We start from the raw sequence: 16,476 nt of genomic DNA, 5'->3' as shown, positions 1-16,476 counted from the left end.
CACCTCTTTGCTGAATTCCAGATCGGATTTTATTCATTTTTGCCAGGAGATTTCCGGTGGTGGAGAGGGTGGCGATTGGCTTGTGAAAAAGAGAATGAGAGCTCCGCCGCGGTGAATCTTGGGTAAACCGTGCAAACTCTTTCTGCCGACGGATGCCGTGTTGGCTTCCGCTTTCGCTGAGAGGGAGAAAAAGTCAGTCGTGGGGCGTGCAGGATCCTCTCTTTGATTTTATTAGGGTTTGTAGTGATGAGTTTAACGTGCTTATGTATGTCACAAGACTGCTGGAGTTTCTTCACATTATGAACTATGGAGCGAAAAGGCTCTATTACTAGGAGACAGGAGGTAAAATGGGAAATGCTGCAGGAAAAACTTGTAGATATAATGATTACTAACTACCAAATAATTGTTCTCTTGCAAAGATTGGATTTTTATTGTCGGATTTGTGTTCATATACTAGTTGGTGCATGAATAGAATGTTGCACTTCCTTGATTACTCTCTACTTGAGAAATAATCATTTGCCTGTTGTAATAAATCGTGGTACTTCAAATATTCTGTATTTTAATGTAATTATCAAACCTAGTTCTTGTACCAATCTGAAAAGGAAAAAAACTGGTCATTTTATCTGTCTACCCAATTAGCTGATCGGTGACACACACAGACAGAAAAGGAAAAAAAAGGAAAAGAAGAAATAGGAGGAGAATCTAGTCACTGGAGTTCTTAGGAAATTATTTTTTCAGCTGGCATAGAGATTTCTGAATCTTAAGAAACTAAATTACTAGATGAACAGTGAGGATGTCAAATAACAGCTGTTGTTCTTGTTATTTCATGGCAGTTCTAACGAGACAATCGCAAATCGCTGGCTGTTATCCAAACCTTCAAATAGATGTTATATGTCACAGAGAGGCCTGATTTGCCTTTCTTAAAAGCAGGATAGACTTATCCCCTCCTTTCTTCTGCTTCTAAATAGCAGTTCTTTGTCAGAGGCATTGGTTCCATGTGTTTTTACTTATTTCTTTTTTTTTTTTGTTCCCATTTCTCAAATGGTCCTTTTTTTTTTCCTTTCCATTTTTCAAATGGGTCCTTTTTTGGTACTAGTACATGTATGAGATGTACATGTACCTATTGTCTGCTTTGGTAAGTTTATTGCATGGAACTTTGGAAAACAGGTTCCTCCAATGTATTCCTTTCATCTTGTTTTATGAGTTCCTTTTTTTCATTTATTTTTCCTCCCTCATAGTTTCATCTTACTGTAATGAATTTCAGATCATATTTCACTTGGTAAAATAGATTCAGAACAAATAATTCTTATCCTTAATGTTAAACCAACCAGAGAGTATCCTATATAATACAATTTGTTTTGGGAGCTATTATAATTGGACTAGCTTTCAAAGCTGACCAATTGAAACTTTAGATTCACCATTACTTGTTATATAGAGCCATGATGTTGAATTCACTTTCACTGCTTTGACTTCATCTGACTTATTATCCGAGAATCATTAGGTGTATGATGACATATATTTCATGAGATCGATGTGCTTATCTTTTGTTTCTAAAGGTTTTGTAGAACTTGCTGTAAGTGTGTTAAGTAATCTCCATAACAGAACTAACAGATCTGGATATCATCAATATAAATGACTATAAATCTTACTATTGTTAAACTTTCTTTCTAATATTTACTCCAAAAATAAGAACTACCATTCGATTTTCATTCTAAATCGAAAGGAATTTTGTTTCTTATATTCAAGTGTTCTAAAATGCAGTGTATATGTCCACATATGTGCCCGCATATGTGTAGCGGTCCATTGACCACACCGGTTGCCTATATGCAGTTACTATATATGTTCATACAATAAATGGACCAAAAAGATAGTCAAATTTGAATTGCATGACCAAATATTTAAGTTATTTTGTATTGTATGGCTGCATAAGTGAGGCTCCTTAACATTCAAGAGCAACATATATCACCCACTCTTATATGGGCACATGCAAATGAAGTGGGTTCAAGCTGATGGTTACATTTGATGTGGGTTTCAGGTGGACTTGATATGATGAGTAATAATATTACAATGTGGTTTTATTATAATTATTGCTCATAGATATTAGGTAGTAAGCAATAAGCACCTAGTGTTAGTTGTTGTTGTTATTAATATAGCTGTTACCCATCAAAGAAATTATTTCTATAGTTGTTATAATTATTTTATTAATGTATTATATTTATTTTTAAACAATTAAAAAAGTAACTGCACATGTACCCACATATGCAGCTTGCATATCGAATATTGCCTGTGCACCTACCTTTTAAAAGCACCGCTTATATTTCTTTTCCTTACTGTTGTTTTGCCTTCCCTTTGTCTCATTTCTCTTCAACTGCACTTAACTTAGAGTTAACTTATGGTGGTGACTTAGTTCATCATGTGTTAGTTTTTGGAGTAGCTTTTGCATCCTCAAGCCCATGAGCTTTGATATTTGTCTATCAATATGCGCTTTAACTAGTCAAGTTGAAGCCCAAAAGCATGCTGTTCTGATGTGAGGATACTCTCAAGCATACATTGGCCTTCTCATTTCCTTGATAAAGAAATACATCTTTTATTTCAATTCTAAAAATCTTGGGTTTTTTGTTCGAGGCTACCGCATATTGTTGAGGCCATAACTATTGTAGTCATGGAATGCTGAACCACCTCGAGCTATCCAGTTTGGGGTGTACCAATCCATATTGGCAGCCAATCGATGCGGTTCAGGTGTTCGATTCGGAATGTTAGTGAAATAAAGTGAAGACGAAGGAAAGTGATGCAGCACCTAGAAAAATCGAGATAGCAAATAGGAAAGGAAAATAAAATGAGAGAAAAATAAAGAAATCAAGAGGAAGAAAAAACAGCTAAAGGAAAATAAAGAAGTTAAAAGAAAGAAAAACAACCAAGTTTAGAATTTTCAAGTTGTCATTCCAAGCTATCTTCTTCAGTAGAATAGAAGTCTTTAAATAGACTCTCAAATAAGATGGAAATAAAATTATATCCGAATAAGTAGAAATTATATCTTTCTAAGATGGAAACAAGATAAAATCTCTCAAATAAGATGGAAACAAGATAAAATCTTTTTAAGATGGAAACAAGATTTTCTCTCAATATGGAAATGAGATAAAATCTCTCATATAAGATGGAAACAAAATAAAATCTCTCTAAGATGAAAACGAGATAAAATCTCTCTAAGATAAAAATAAGATAAAATTTCTTTAAGATGGAAACAAGGTAAAATCTCTTAATTATTCAAAATCTCATAATTTTTAAATTATGATGTCTCCACCTAAAATAGGTACAGAATTTTCGATTCTCATCATTTCCTCTTGGCTAGAAAGAACTCACCTCTGACGAAAAATTACGATAGGCCTCTAGTAGATCTGGATCAATGCGGTGTAACTCATCCTCATGAATCCAAGTAGCATCTGAATCCAATCGGCCTTGCCACTTAACCAAAAATCTTTGAAATCCACCATAAGCAGAAGCAACAACCTCGTCAGTGATAATGCGCTCAATGCGGTCTGATGAGGATGATGAAAGTAGAGGGAGAACTGGGACTGACATTGAAGATGAAGTAATGCAATCAGTAGGAACACCTGCAGACACAGTAGAAGGCTTGAATATGTCTTGATAAGAAAATAAGTTCGCAACATTGAAAATTGGACTAAACTTCAAATTAGAAGGTAACTCTAAATAATAAGCATTAGGTCCAAGTTTACGAAGGATGGAAAAGGGACCAATAGCTCGAGTATGCAATTTTTTGAACAAATATTTAGGATAATATTCTGGATGAATACGAGCCATCATATAGTCACCCACATCAAATTCTACGTTCCTACGATAAGCATCAGCAGCAAGTTTATATTTCTAAGTGCTCATGATAATTTTTTGCCGAATATTGGCATGAATATCATGAATATGTTGAGTAAAAGAGGTGGCAGGCTCAAAAATACAGTTGTCCATAGGTAAAGGAACAAGATCAATGGGTTGACGAGGATTAAGGCCATAAATAATTTCAAAAGGATTCTTGTCAGTAGATCGATTCACTACGCTGTTATAGGCAAATTCCATCGTAGGCAATGACAAATCCCATGTACCAGATCTATCGCCAATCGGACACTTAAGTAAATCATCAAGGTTATGGTTTACAATCTCTGTTTGACCATCTGGTATGTCCTCTAGGGTCACATCCTTAAACTCCTTCATCAATTGCTCAATCTTAGGAGGTGGGTTATCTTGAGAGTTCGAAGTCAAGTGGATCTCACCTCTAGGAATAGCAGCTAACATTACTTCAGGCTTCCAACTCTCTTTTTCAAATTTTCTATGAGTTAAGATGTGATAGTTTTTCTGACTAAAGGTTTGAAGAGGACTCTCATCCCTTTTTGCAGGTTGGGACTCACTAGACTTAGCAGGATTTAACCTAATTTTCTTACCATTATGCATGAAAACATAGGTATTCTTCCTACCAAAGTTATGAGCATCTATATCATAAATCCAAGGTTGATCTAACAAGACACTAGCAACCTCCATGGATAATACATCACACATAATCTCAAAGTAACCTCCCATTTGAATTGGCAATAGACAACACTCACTAACAGAAAGTAAAGTTTTATCTACCTAGACAACTTTATAAGGATGAGGATGAGGCTGAAACTTGAGCTTCAATCTACTAATGGTAGACTTAGACGCAACATTCATGAAACTACCCCCACTGATGACAAGCTTACAGATTTTATTCCCACATTGGGCATACGTATGAAAAATGCTGGTGTGTTTCCATGCCTCAGAATCTGCAGGAGTGGTGATGGTACATCTTATGACATGAACATGCTCTCCTAAATCCTCACAATTCTCCTCATACTCTTCCTCTGAAGTAGTTGGCACTAGAGGGTTAAAGTCTCCTATGGAGCCATCATGTGAAGTTTCCTCACCTTCAATTCTTATGGTCAATGTATGATGTGGACATCGAGCAGCTATATGGCCCTTATTATGACAATAATGGCACTCTATATTTGAAGAACTAACTGAATGAGATATCATTGGGGCAAAGTCTCAGATCCTAATGATTGTGGGTTGCTGATTAGCAGTCATACTTGAGGTAGGACTATGATTCGTATGAGAAGGCAATAGCTGTGAAATATCCTTAGTGCGATTGACAAAGGTAGACCTAGACTATCTAGATTCATCGAAAAAGGAAACTCCTCTTCTTTGAGGGAAAGTCCTATGAAACTTCTCAATCTCTAAGGATTTGTGGTAGGCATCCCCTACAGATTTAGGAGAATACAAAGAAACCTCTCTTTTCAAGCCGACTCTTAGACCACTAACAAACATAGATACCAGCTTCTATAGCTCTTCAGAAACATCACACCTTAATTGTAAATCCTCAAAACGAGCCATATAGTCAGTGACACTAATGGTTCCTTATCTAAGAGTATACCATTGGTCCAATAACTGACTCTTGTAGTAAGTGGGAACATACTTCTCACAAAATTGACTTCATCTCCTTCCAAAGGACTATAGGTAGATGTCCTAATCGTTCTAGATCCCTTTGAGTTATCTACCAATACCTCTTGGCAAAATCTACAAGCTTCATTTTAGCAAAGTGGACACGAGATGCATCTGACATGTGGTACCACTCAAAATAAGCCTCTAGGTCCTGTAAGCAATCATAGAATGCATCTGGGTCTAACCTACCATTGTAGGAAGCGACATCAATCTTAACTCCTTTAGGTGATTCTTCAAACTCCTCACATCTAGGTGGATACGGCCTAAGTTGTTGATCTTAGGGTCTAAAGTGCCTAGGACCTCTAGCATACCTAGTAGGTTGCTCATGACATCTAGATGGGGAAATAGGTGGTTCCACTTCTCCCTCATAGTCATTTCCATGGTACTCATCATCCTTAGCTTTTGCTATGTAAACTGGAGGAGCCTTACGATTATGAGGATTTTGAAAATTATTTATGCAATGGTAGGTAATTGGAAGTATCTGAAAGGACTGACTAGTCTGCAAGACATGATTCGGACTATCGGTTGGCTTAAGAGTCTAGAGAAAAGATTGATGAATGGGTTGACTACTAGCATGGTCATCTTCTATAGAATATTTATCCAGTCTTGACTCTCTCAGGGACAGTTGGCGTTCGATCTGTTGATCGATGAGATTAGCGATGTCCATGCGGTAATCAACCTGATTAGTACAAAGCTCATTAAGCTCAGTCTGAAGTCGGTCTAATGACTAGCATATTTGGTTTAAAGTCTTTTGGAATATGGTCTAGGTATTTTTAACTGATTCAAGCTCTTTTTTTATGATGGAATAAGCATCTTTCAAATTGCCAATGGTCATGGTAGCAAGGGCAAGGACAAAAGTGATATATGCTATAATCATCGAGAAATTCAACCACAATGCTCACAATAAGGAATGTAAAGTCAAATGCAGTGCCTATGTTTCTAACTCGTGCAATATCAAAGAGGTGATGTGATATAATTGAGCTACTAAAACAAAAAGTGAACAAAATGAAGCCAACCAAATGATTCTGATTCTTCTTGGTTTTTTTAAGGAAATATGAAATAAAGAAAAGACCTAAACATTCGTAGAAGCTACCCACAATTTGAAGAAGTCATGAGATTTAATGAAGGAACCGTACCTTATACGAGACGATACTAATTACCTCGGAGCAATTTGCATGGTGCGTAGAAATTGATCTGACAGGGTTTTAATACCAATTTAAGCGGCACAAAAAAAAATCAAGATAGCAAATAGGAAAGAAAAATAAAATGAAAGAAAAATAAAGAAATCAAGAAGAAGAAAAAACAGCCAAAGAAAAATAAAGAAGTTAAGAGAAAGAAAAATAGCCCACTTTAGAATTTTTAAATTGTCGTTCCAAGTTGTCTCCTTCAATACAATAGGAGTCTTTAAATAGACTCTCAAATAAGATGGAAATAAAATCATATCCTAATAAAACTGGAAATCATATCCCTTTAAAATGGAAATAAGATAAAATCTCTCAAATAAGGTAGAAACAAGATAAAATCTCTCTAAGATGGAGACAAGATTTTCTCTCAATGTGAAAATGATATAAAATCTCTCATATAAGATGAAAACAAAGTAAAATCTCTTTAAGATGGAAATGAGATAAAATCTCTCATATAAGATAGAAACAAAATAAAATCTCTCTAAGATGGAAATAAAATAAAATTTCTCTAAGATGAAAATAAAGTAAAAATTTTCAATTATTCAAAATCCTATAATTCTTAAATTACAACGTTTCGACTAAAATAGGTGCAGAATTTTCGATTCTCATCAGAAAGAGAGGAAGAGAGAAAGGAGATGAGTGAAGGAGAGGGAAAGATCGGTGGTGGCCAGCGGTAGCTCGCTGCTGTCGGAGGACTGCCAAGGCGTCCAGGGCTCCACAAGCCTCCATGAAAGGAGATCAAAGAGAGAGAGTTAGGGGGAGAGCGGGGGGGGGGGACGGCATTGGGGAGGGAGAGAAATAGAGAGAGGGGAAGGTGGCGATGAACAAGGGCATATCGGCCTTGTTTCAAACCTGCGGCATTGTAGGGTCGATTTTGGCCGTCCGACGGCCACAGCGGTTATGCGGTGGCCCTTTGATGACTCCTCGCCGCCTTCTCCTCCCTCCATTTGTCTCCCTTCCCCCTTTCTCTCTATCTCTCTCTAATCTCCTCTCATTGAGGATTGCGAAGCCTCAGAGTTCTCGATAGCCCTTCGATGGCCACTGTCAGTATATCTGCTAGCGTTCCTTTCCTTCTCTCCCTCTCCCTCCCCCTCCCTCCCCTCTTTATCTCTCTTTCTTTTCCTTCTCGGTTCTCCCTCATTTTTTTATTGGTTCGAGTCCAATATGGTTTGGTACGGGAGCATATCGACTCGTACTGCCAGCTGGCATAGGAATCGGTTTTAAGTCACCGAAACTTGGTTGTAGTTATCTATTTTCTTAGGACTTTTCACATCTAAACAAATTTTGGTTTTTGAAAATTGATCTTTGTATAATTTATTATTCAAGTTAGATGATATATCATCTGTTGGTGAAAAATCTGGTACATGCACTTTGTAAGCTTTAATGACATGTAATATTATTATCAATAACATAATTGGTTTCCTTGATCTGGTAAGGCTCTGCATATGGTTTTGGAATCTGCTTAAGTCAGTCAGTTCAAGGTTCAGACGTCAGATTCTTGGATTGATGATTCAATCACTTGCCACATTATACTACCATATACTAACAGAGACGAAGGTGACAAGTTTATGTTGTGGCCACTGGTTTTGCATAGTAAAGGTAGTTATTACATTCTTCTTTTATCTTTTGTTGATTGTCAACAGTCTAAAGCATATGAGAGATTGTATACCAGATCTGATTGTGGAATTCAGTTGGAGAGGAATGTAGCTTCTCTTCCCTTCTACTTAATCTTCTATGTATCACAGGGTAATGTAAGTTTGTTTTTTTTTTTTGTTTTTTTTTTTTGCTGGTAATTTCCTCATACACATATATTTCAAAATTCTATCAATTTGCAGAGGTTTCATGGTGATTTCATATTCAGATTTTAGTATTTCTTAAGTAAAATAGCATGCTCGGTGCTCCACCATTTTAATAATATTTGTTGAATGTTAATATGTCGAGGCTTCCTATAAGAAGTAATCCTTCTTATAATTCAACTGTTTTCCATGTCAATTGTGTAATGGGTATACCATATACCCCTTGTATAATGTTAGTATGTTTTCCGAGCCGATCTGGGCATGCGAGCCATTTCTGGTCTGACCTACTACAAACCCTACAGTCGATGGGCTCCCATCATAATGGTCCGTCCGCTTGGATGGACTTTTGGCTCGCTTCAGCTTAACGAGTCTGCCTCGTTCACAACTGAGTCCTGTGGACTTAGCCCACCATCCTGGCCTAGACCCATGTCCCCATCCACTGAGCCAAGATCCATCAGCACTTGAAAAGGCCCACTCACCCATTCTGAGTCTACTAAGCTCGCTCGCCCGAGTTCACCACTCGTTGAGCCCTTGTTCGGAGATCTGTGTTGAGCCATCTTCGTCGGCTTCTGCCATCCATCCAAGTCAAGTGGTAAGCCGGCCGAATCTGAGGTGTCCCTTGGTGAACTCAGCTAGAATGAAGACGAATTAGGGCCAGTCGACTTAGGATGCACTTCAGCCTCCTTAGACTTCGGTTCCACCCTTGGCGCCCTCGGTTGTCAGATTCGGGCTATCACAATCGAAGGACCAAGCCGAGGGTGGCCACCGGTCACCTGGGAGATATCATCAAGATCATCTGCCGGCAGCACCACCCCTTTTACCACCATCATTGATGTCACCTCTAGCTCCTTGCATCGAACTCAAGACTCCATGAAGTTCTTGGGTCGTAGGGGGCAATCAATCCCTTTCAAGCTCGGTTCTGCTTGCGGAAAACGGCATGCCTCGTCGGAATGTCCCAACCGACTGCAGAGGTAGCAGATGGTGGGGATGTTATCAAAAACAAATAGTTGCTAGAAAACACCTTTCAATCCTCTGATCAGGATACTGGGCTTCAAAGATTTGCCGGTGTCGATGGCCATTCTCTTGCTTCCAATATTCAATGGGCAGCTCGAGGAGTCTAAGCCACACCACCGTCTGGCGAACCGTATTAGGCCCCGGCACAAAATCCACGATCCAAGGCTCTATAGCAAGGAGTTGGCTGCCAACAAACCATATGCATCCTTTAAGTTGACCGAAAATGGAGCAGATAATGATCCTCTGCTATAGCAAAGGTCCCTAGGTCATACTCAAGCTTACATTACTCCTTCACCTCCTTCGCCACCTAGTCAAACGGCACTTGCCGGCTGAGGCTACGGACAAAGATAGGGATGTTCTCCCATTTCCTCTGGGATGCCGCCATTTTATCCTCCAAGAACTCGAGGACTTTGGTGAAATAGCATTGAAGCCTCTCCACCTCTTCCTCAGATATTATGTGCGATGTCCACATTGGCTACCTTGGACCTCCCTGTACCACCTTCGCCCATGACCGGCCTCCTCTCCCAGATTTAGCAGATGATTGGCCACCCTCGCCACCGCTTCCAGGCTTCCTCTCCATCCCTCTAAACGCCCACAAACTGCTTGACGAAATGCTCTATAGGGGACATGAAAATCAAGACACAGTGCTCACAACCACTCACGAGCGAACTTTTTATCTTTCAAAACAACTTTGCCCTCACTGGAATAAAGTAAAAGCACCCTCACTGGAATAACATAAGAGCACCCTCTCCCTAGCAATTTCAAATGATATTCTACTAAATAGTTAGAGTGTTCTACAAGAAATTGAAGGGGGGGAGGCAATCGACATAGCAACCCCTTTTGAGTATGACCATGAGAGCCCCCACCCCGCTGAGTGAATATTCGATATGGGGAGCAACAACACAATTCCCTCCCCACCATATCCGAGGGGAGACTCCGGATTGGGTGAGCACATCACCCCTAGCCCCACCTCAGTACACGGAGGACCAGATGCCGCATCCAAGCACACCCGCTCAGGCCGATGCGAGGAACGGATGCTAAGGTTCGTTCCAATCGGGCTACCACAGCGGTGGTGGTTGGAGTCTTCTATAAGGAGCTGAGTCTTTTGCCTAAAATATCAACAAATAAAATAGTTCATACTTCACAATGATACAGAACTTTCCCAAGAAAATATTTACATAGCTGATGTGGAGCATTTGAATTCCTTCCATATTTAAAAATAAGGTCCTTCAAAAGCTCCATATCGGCTTAAGCAATATTTCATGTGAAATTTGTGAGTTGCTAGCAAGTCTTGATTTAAAATCAAGTAAGATTTTGACCAGCTCCCTCTCTCTCCCCACAGTCCGCCCCTTCATTTCCAAAGGTTAAGTGTGAAATGCTTCCCCTACCCTACTTCTTTATCTTTCTCCTCCTGATCTCTATCCTACATTGTCGCTTGTCCGAAGTTTCGGCACTAGCCCCAACACCGGACCAGCTACCATCCTTGGGCCTGAAAAGGACTACCTGAAGCATTGTTGTCCAACCCTGATTTAGACCAGCCAACAACCTTGACCTTGAAGAGGAGTGCCTAAAGCTCTATTGGCTAGCCTCACACCAGACCAGCTACCAATCCTGATTTCGAATGAGCATAGCCTAAACCCCACCAATCAGCTACATCATCCGACCAGCCACCAAACTCAACTTTAAACTCAGGTCTGTCCAATCTTTATCTAGCCTCCATCCTTCTTCTCTTTGGACTCTTAACATTGCTGCATGAGATTTTTGGTTGGAAGACTCTGACCTACATTAATTATGTGAAAAAAAATCCCCATGTCTAGGGTGTATTGCTGAGTCTAACACATGTCCGCTAGTTGATACTTCTCAACATGTTATTCTTGCCTCAGATTCACGATTCCAAGTAACATTGCTAAACTGTGGTTGGGCTTTGTGTAAGAATGCTTGATGCTTCTTCAAGGTAAGATTCTCTTTATTTTCTATGCTTCTTTAGAATATGACTCATTTCATGGATACAATGGTGTAACGATGAGAGTATGTAGGCTGCCTCGTGGTCTTCATGTTAAAGATGTTAGTATCCTATCCAAGTTTTGCACTCTTGGTACCAGACCCCATACTGATAGCATGTTGATACATTGTTCGTAGGCTTGGTATGGGGTTGGTTCGGCAAAATGATACTTGGTTTCACCCCCATACGGAGTATCAATTTGGTACCAGTATCATATGGTATGTCCATTACAGCGCGCCATTCAGTGGTATTACAAACCTTAATCCTGCTCCCCATTTTCCTGCAGTACAAACACTTAGGCTACATTTGTTTGCTTTTGAGTGTAGGTTTGGGGATTAGCCATTTGTTTGAGTCCATTGTGTGGGATAGACAGTGGATCTTTTAAAGGCCTCCTTCCCCTTCAATGCCCCTTTCCTTACCCTCTTTGTAAGTATACTCTATCCGTGTTGTGATTCTTGACATTTGTGTTTTCCACTTTTCTCTGTTCTCAGTCTTCACTTCATACCATTTAAATTAATTATCTTTCACAAAAAAAGAAAAAAAAAGAAAGAGAAAGGAAAAACAAAGATTCCAAGCTAGGTCTAATACCTGTGGCAAGTGGAGCAATGAATGTTTGTGATGATTAATGTAGTCTAACTGGCATGATATTTGCAGATATTTGGTCATGTAAAGTAATGATTTTAGAGTGAATTTTCTGACTTGGATTTTTGTTGTGTAGTTGTACAAAAGAAGTTAATGGTCTTCACTTTTTTTCTTTTTATTTCTTCTGTTTAGAGTGATTTTCTGATAATAAATAAATTCCTTGTGCAACTGAAATAAAAAAAATATTAATTCACCCATTTTAGATTTGTGTGATGCTACAGCCTTTTTTTCTTATACAGTAGGTAATTTTATTTATTGCCAGACTTGCATGGGAAAATAATTCTTTAATTTTGGAATTATTTATGTGTTGAATTTGACATGGTTTTCCTGTTAACCTGCCAAGGGCCTCATCTACTATTGCCCTTTTTAAGGGAACTCATCTATGGTTGTCATATTTTTACATTTTTTTACTGTTTTAAGACTCAATTTGGTATTCTGAAAATTAGTTAAATATGTCCATTCCATTTGTTATGATAAACTTGATTTTGCATTCCACTATATTAAAGTTCTTTGTCCAATAGCTGAAATGGTTTGCACACTGACCCTCCTCTATATCACAGGGCATTTATTGTAGCACATGCTGTGGGGACATAGTTGCTGTGATGTTCAGGATCCTGATGTGGTTGTAAGTTCATCTCTCCCCATGGGAGGATTCTTGGATTATGGGTAGCATAGGGGTGCCAAGCATTTCAGCTAGAGCAAAACCTGTTGCAGCACCAGTTGCCGCTTCAACCACTTCAGGTGCTTCAGCAGCTGGTGTTGTCATAACAGAGACCCCTAAAAGCACTGCCAGACCCATTGACAAAGAAGCAATGTGCACATCTATTAGCAGCTCAGTGCCCTTTGGTTGGTCCTTTCTGCTAGGGTATTTCTCATCTCATATTTTTCTTAACAGTTTTTGTTAATGGTTCATACAGATCTCATACAGTTATTAAGCCTCTACCTATTTTCTTCCATCATCACAAATACATGATCAGGGACACCTCTTGATCTTAATATTTTTAATATATCTGCAATCAAAACAAATGGATTTTCTTCTTCCAATTTGCCTCCAGACCTCAAAATCTGCATGGAAGCCATACCTGTACAAAAGAAATTAGTGGATACTATTTACAGTTCATGAGGTTATTAATGCTGCAATGTACGATCAAGATGAAATGCAAGATGTTATTTCAATTTCAGGTCATGTTAATTGCAGAGCAGTGTTAGAAGGATTGCAAATTGGTGATGTAGACGTCAAAACGTGGCCTTGGCTGCATCAATTGATAATAGAGTAGACGTCAGCTAGCAGTGCACTTGGCATCACAGGCTTCATGTAAGCTAGGGAACAGAGAGGCCAAGGACTTTTCAACAGTCCATAAATCAGAACATAATCTAATCATTCTCCCGTTTCCTTACTTGACCGAAAGCCCGCATAACAAACTGTCTTCACACTTGAGGACATCGTTCCAAAACTCTATGCCACATTGGAGTGGCTCAAATTTACTTCTAGAAATCATCTTCTGTAGTTGTTTGATACTACTTGAGCTTTCCATGGTTTGGTACGAGGGTATAAAAAATTAATGTTATAAGTTGGGTTCTGTTCTTGTTGAAGAAGAATTTTGGCAAGAAGGATTGGCATTTGGGAACAAATTGATGCTTGATTAATTTGAAAAATGGAAAGACCAACTCTTTGTTTGACCATTTGCCAGGTGCTCTTTCGAATCATTAATTGGATTAAGTTGCATATCTTGTTGCATCTTTGTTTCTGAACCACTGAATGATGATGCTGACCTGGTTCCTGACTTTATGACCGGTAATTTATGGATCTCATTGGTCCAACCACAAGCATGCAGGGAACCTGGTTGAGATTTAAGTCACTCCATAGGATCCCTTTGTCAGTTTAGAGCATTTCATCTACGTATCACTCATTTCATCTACTTGTCACTCCTGGAATTTATGTTATCCCTCTACAAAAGAAAATTTTGTAATTCTTCGTCTTCAAAAAAATTACATATTGAGAATGTTTATCCACAAGAATGAGTTACTTGGATCATCTGTTTATTCTTTTTTTTTTTTTTTATTTAAAAAATAATGCTAGATTCATTCAGCAGGCGTAGAAGTAGAATCCTGCTGCATAGGTCTGGAATCAGATTTCTTAGCAAGTGGAGCATAGTTGTTAAACTTTTAGCTCCATTGGTTGATTTTTATATGAATTGTTGAAAAGTGATGTTATCCTATAGTTACCATGTGATTACTCAAAATTCTTTTGAGCTCAATTTTGACAAGCATGTTCACTGCTGACTTCACAGCATCATATAATTAAAAGAGAACATTTTCCTCTGCAACAGTATTTAGATTGTACTTGAACTTTTTGATTCACTGATTTTTGTGGAATGGTTATTCCTGTACAAAATCTTCTGAAACATACCATGACTTTATATCTTGTCATTTATTTCCACCAAGGTACATCATACCATCCCAAATTGAGTGGTACGGGGCCTCCCGTACCATTCTGATGCCAAATTGGGACAGTTTGGCTATGCAAAACAAAAAATGGCCCAAACTGCTCTGGGCTGGCCGATTGGCAATGGTAGGTTAGCAGTTCGTTTGAGTTAATGGCTATCAAGGGATTATAAAATATTTATGCTCAATAGTAACTATAATTATTTAAAAAAAAAAAAATCTTTGCATTGTGCTCAGGAATCGTCACATGCAGTAAAAAATTTCTGGTCTTAAATATGTGGATAGATTTTTCTTCGGCTATTCTCTGCTAGTTTCTTGCCATAACCTTTTGACATTAACAGGCTTTCTCTGGAGAGTATATTGTGGAAAACTTTGGGAAGATGCCAAAATTCGCTGCCTTTCCTATTGTTCAGTGATTCTGGGATTTGTTTCAATCTCTACCCTTACAAGTATCAATTTGTTTGTGTTGAGTTTGTTCTAAATGGGGCAAATATTACACAATACAGTCATAGTTTCCATATTGGTGGTGGGGGAGGTATCATTTCATGTACTATTACTTAGAGGTTTAATCTCATTTAGCTGAGATCATTCTTCAGCTAGGTGGAGCTAGTTGTTTTTCAAAATTCATCTTAAAAGTAGACAAGCTCTCTTTCCGTTTTCATTTTAATTCTTTTTGAAAGCGATACATCTTTGCTTCCAACAGTTCTAAAGAATTCACAAATATTTTTAAAATCAGAAGGGCATCATCATGCATGCTGGTCAGTCCTAGTTATTTATTTATTTAGTTTTGTTGTGTTCCTGAAAACAAAAAGTAGAAGCAAACGGACCGTAGCGTATTCATTTTGTTTGTTCAAGAGAAGACTTGTTAATAGCGTTGAAGTGGTTATCGTTATAGATTATATTTTCGGCGGCTGTTGATGTTTAATGAGTTATGCGGAGCAATGCTAGAAGAAACAAAAGCTTGCAACTCAATTAAGCAGGATTAGCTTGTCCAAAATTTCCTCGCCTCCGTATCAAAAAGGCTTTGCTCACCTTCAACTAATGTTTTTATCGGTCAGAAGTGTTATTTCGCAAGGTCTGTTCATTGTTAGGCCATAGTTCATCAAATAAATTTTGATGAATCCTACGGCATAATGTACAATTATAGTGTTAATATGTTTGGGAGATTGGTTAAGGTTGGCAGCCATACTTTCATTGGGGATAGGATCGCTGTGACGGTAGGTGCTGGGTGCCATATAGAGAATGCATGGATTAGAATCCTCAATCAAATAGAAATTGTGGCCGACTGGATATTTACATAAACTTCAAATCATTTGCCCAACCCTACTGCTCTCTCCACATAACTTCCTCCTTGCTTCTCCAAGCCACCAAAGTTTGTATTTTGGCAAGATTTCTCCTAGGTTATTTGTGGTCCTCTAATTCTTTTGTGTTACCCTTTTTTTTATTGTAATTGATGCTTCTTTCATAGTGCTTTCTTGTACTTTTCTTATTGTTAATATTTATCATTTTAAACTATGTAACATCTTTGGGTTAATATGACATTTTCTTAGCAAGCCATTAGGTTTTCTTACTACTTAATTTGCATCAATCTTTATTTTAAACAACCATAATTCAACAGATTTGTTGTTAATAAATTGACCAGCCTTTCAATAAATTATTATTAATCAGTTTTAGATGTATTCGACTTTTTAAATCATATATATCTAATATTACTCCTGATATGTATAAACATGGCTGTTAGTTTTTTGAGCTTTTTAGATTCACACATATGATACTTGTTGCGGATAAGAGTTCGGTCCGTTACGTGAGGTATTATCCGTTCTGATCTATGGACCTCACAGTTTTGTCCTTTAAAAGGTGCCTCACGTGA

The 16,476-nt window shown here is 38.3% G+C and overlaps 1 protein-coding gene and 1 long non-coding RNA gene across 9 annotated transcripts in view; both read left to right on the top strand.

Moving 5' to 3' along the window:
* LOC105045394 (F-box/LRR-repeat protein 4) overlaps positions 1 to 451 on the top strand; it is a 30,625-nt gene extending 30,174 nt beyond the window's left edge. For all 6 annotated transcript variants that reach the window (XM_073258066.1, XM_073258065.1, XM_073258063.1 and 3 more), the window contains one exon: positions 47 to 451. The gene's annotated coding sequence lies outside the window, so the exon portion shown is untranslated. The remainder of the gene's footprint in view (positions 1 to 46) is intronic.
* An 8,017-nt stretch (positions 452 to 8,468) lies between these two features.
* LOC105045395 (uncharacterized) lies at positions 8,469 to 14,556 on the top strand. Of its 3 annotated transcripts, none has more exons than XR_012141572.1 (5): positions 8,469 to 11,471; positions 11,554 to 11,737; positions 11,846 to 11,945; positions 12,722 to 13,026; positions 13,344 to 14,556. It is a non-coding gene; the product is annotated as an uncharacterized lncRNA (long non-coding RNA). The 3 variants fall into 3 exon arrangements; XR_012141574.1 differs by having other exon boundaries at positions 8,470 to 11,471; positions 11,657 to 11,766; XR_012141573.1 differs by having other exon boundaries at positions 8,471 to 11,471; positions 11,657 to 11,737.
* Positions 14,557 to 16,476: the final 1,920 nt, after the last annotated feature.

Source organism: Elaeis guineensis, chromosome 5, assembly GCF_000442705.2.
Source record: "Elaeis guineensis isolate ETL-2024a chromosome 5, EG11, whole genome shotgun sequence".
Taxonomy (NCBI): Eukaryota; Viridiplantae; Streptophyta; class Magnoliopsida; order Arecales; family Arecaceae; genus Elaeis; species Elaeis guineensis.
Note: the sequence above shows the minus strand (reverse complement) of the source record. Positions and strands in the feature narration are given on the sequence as shown.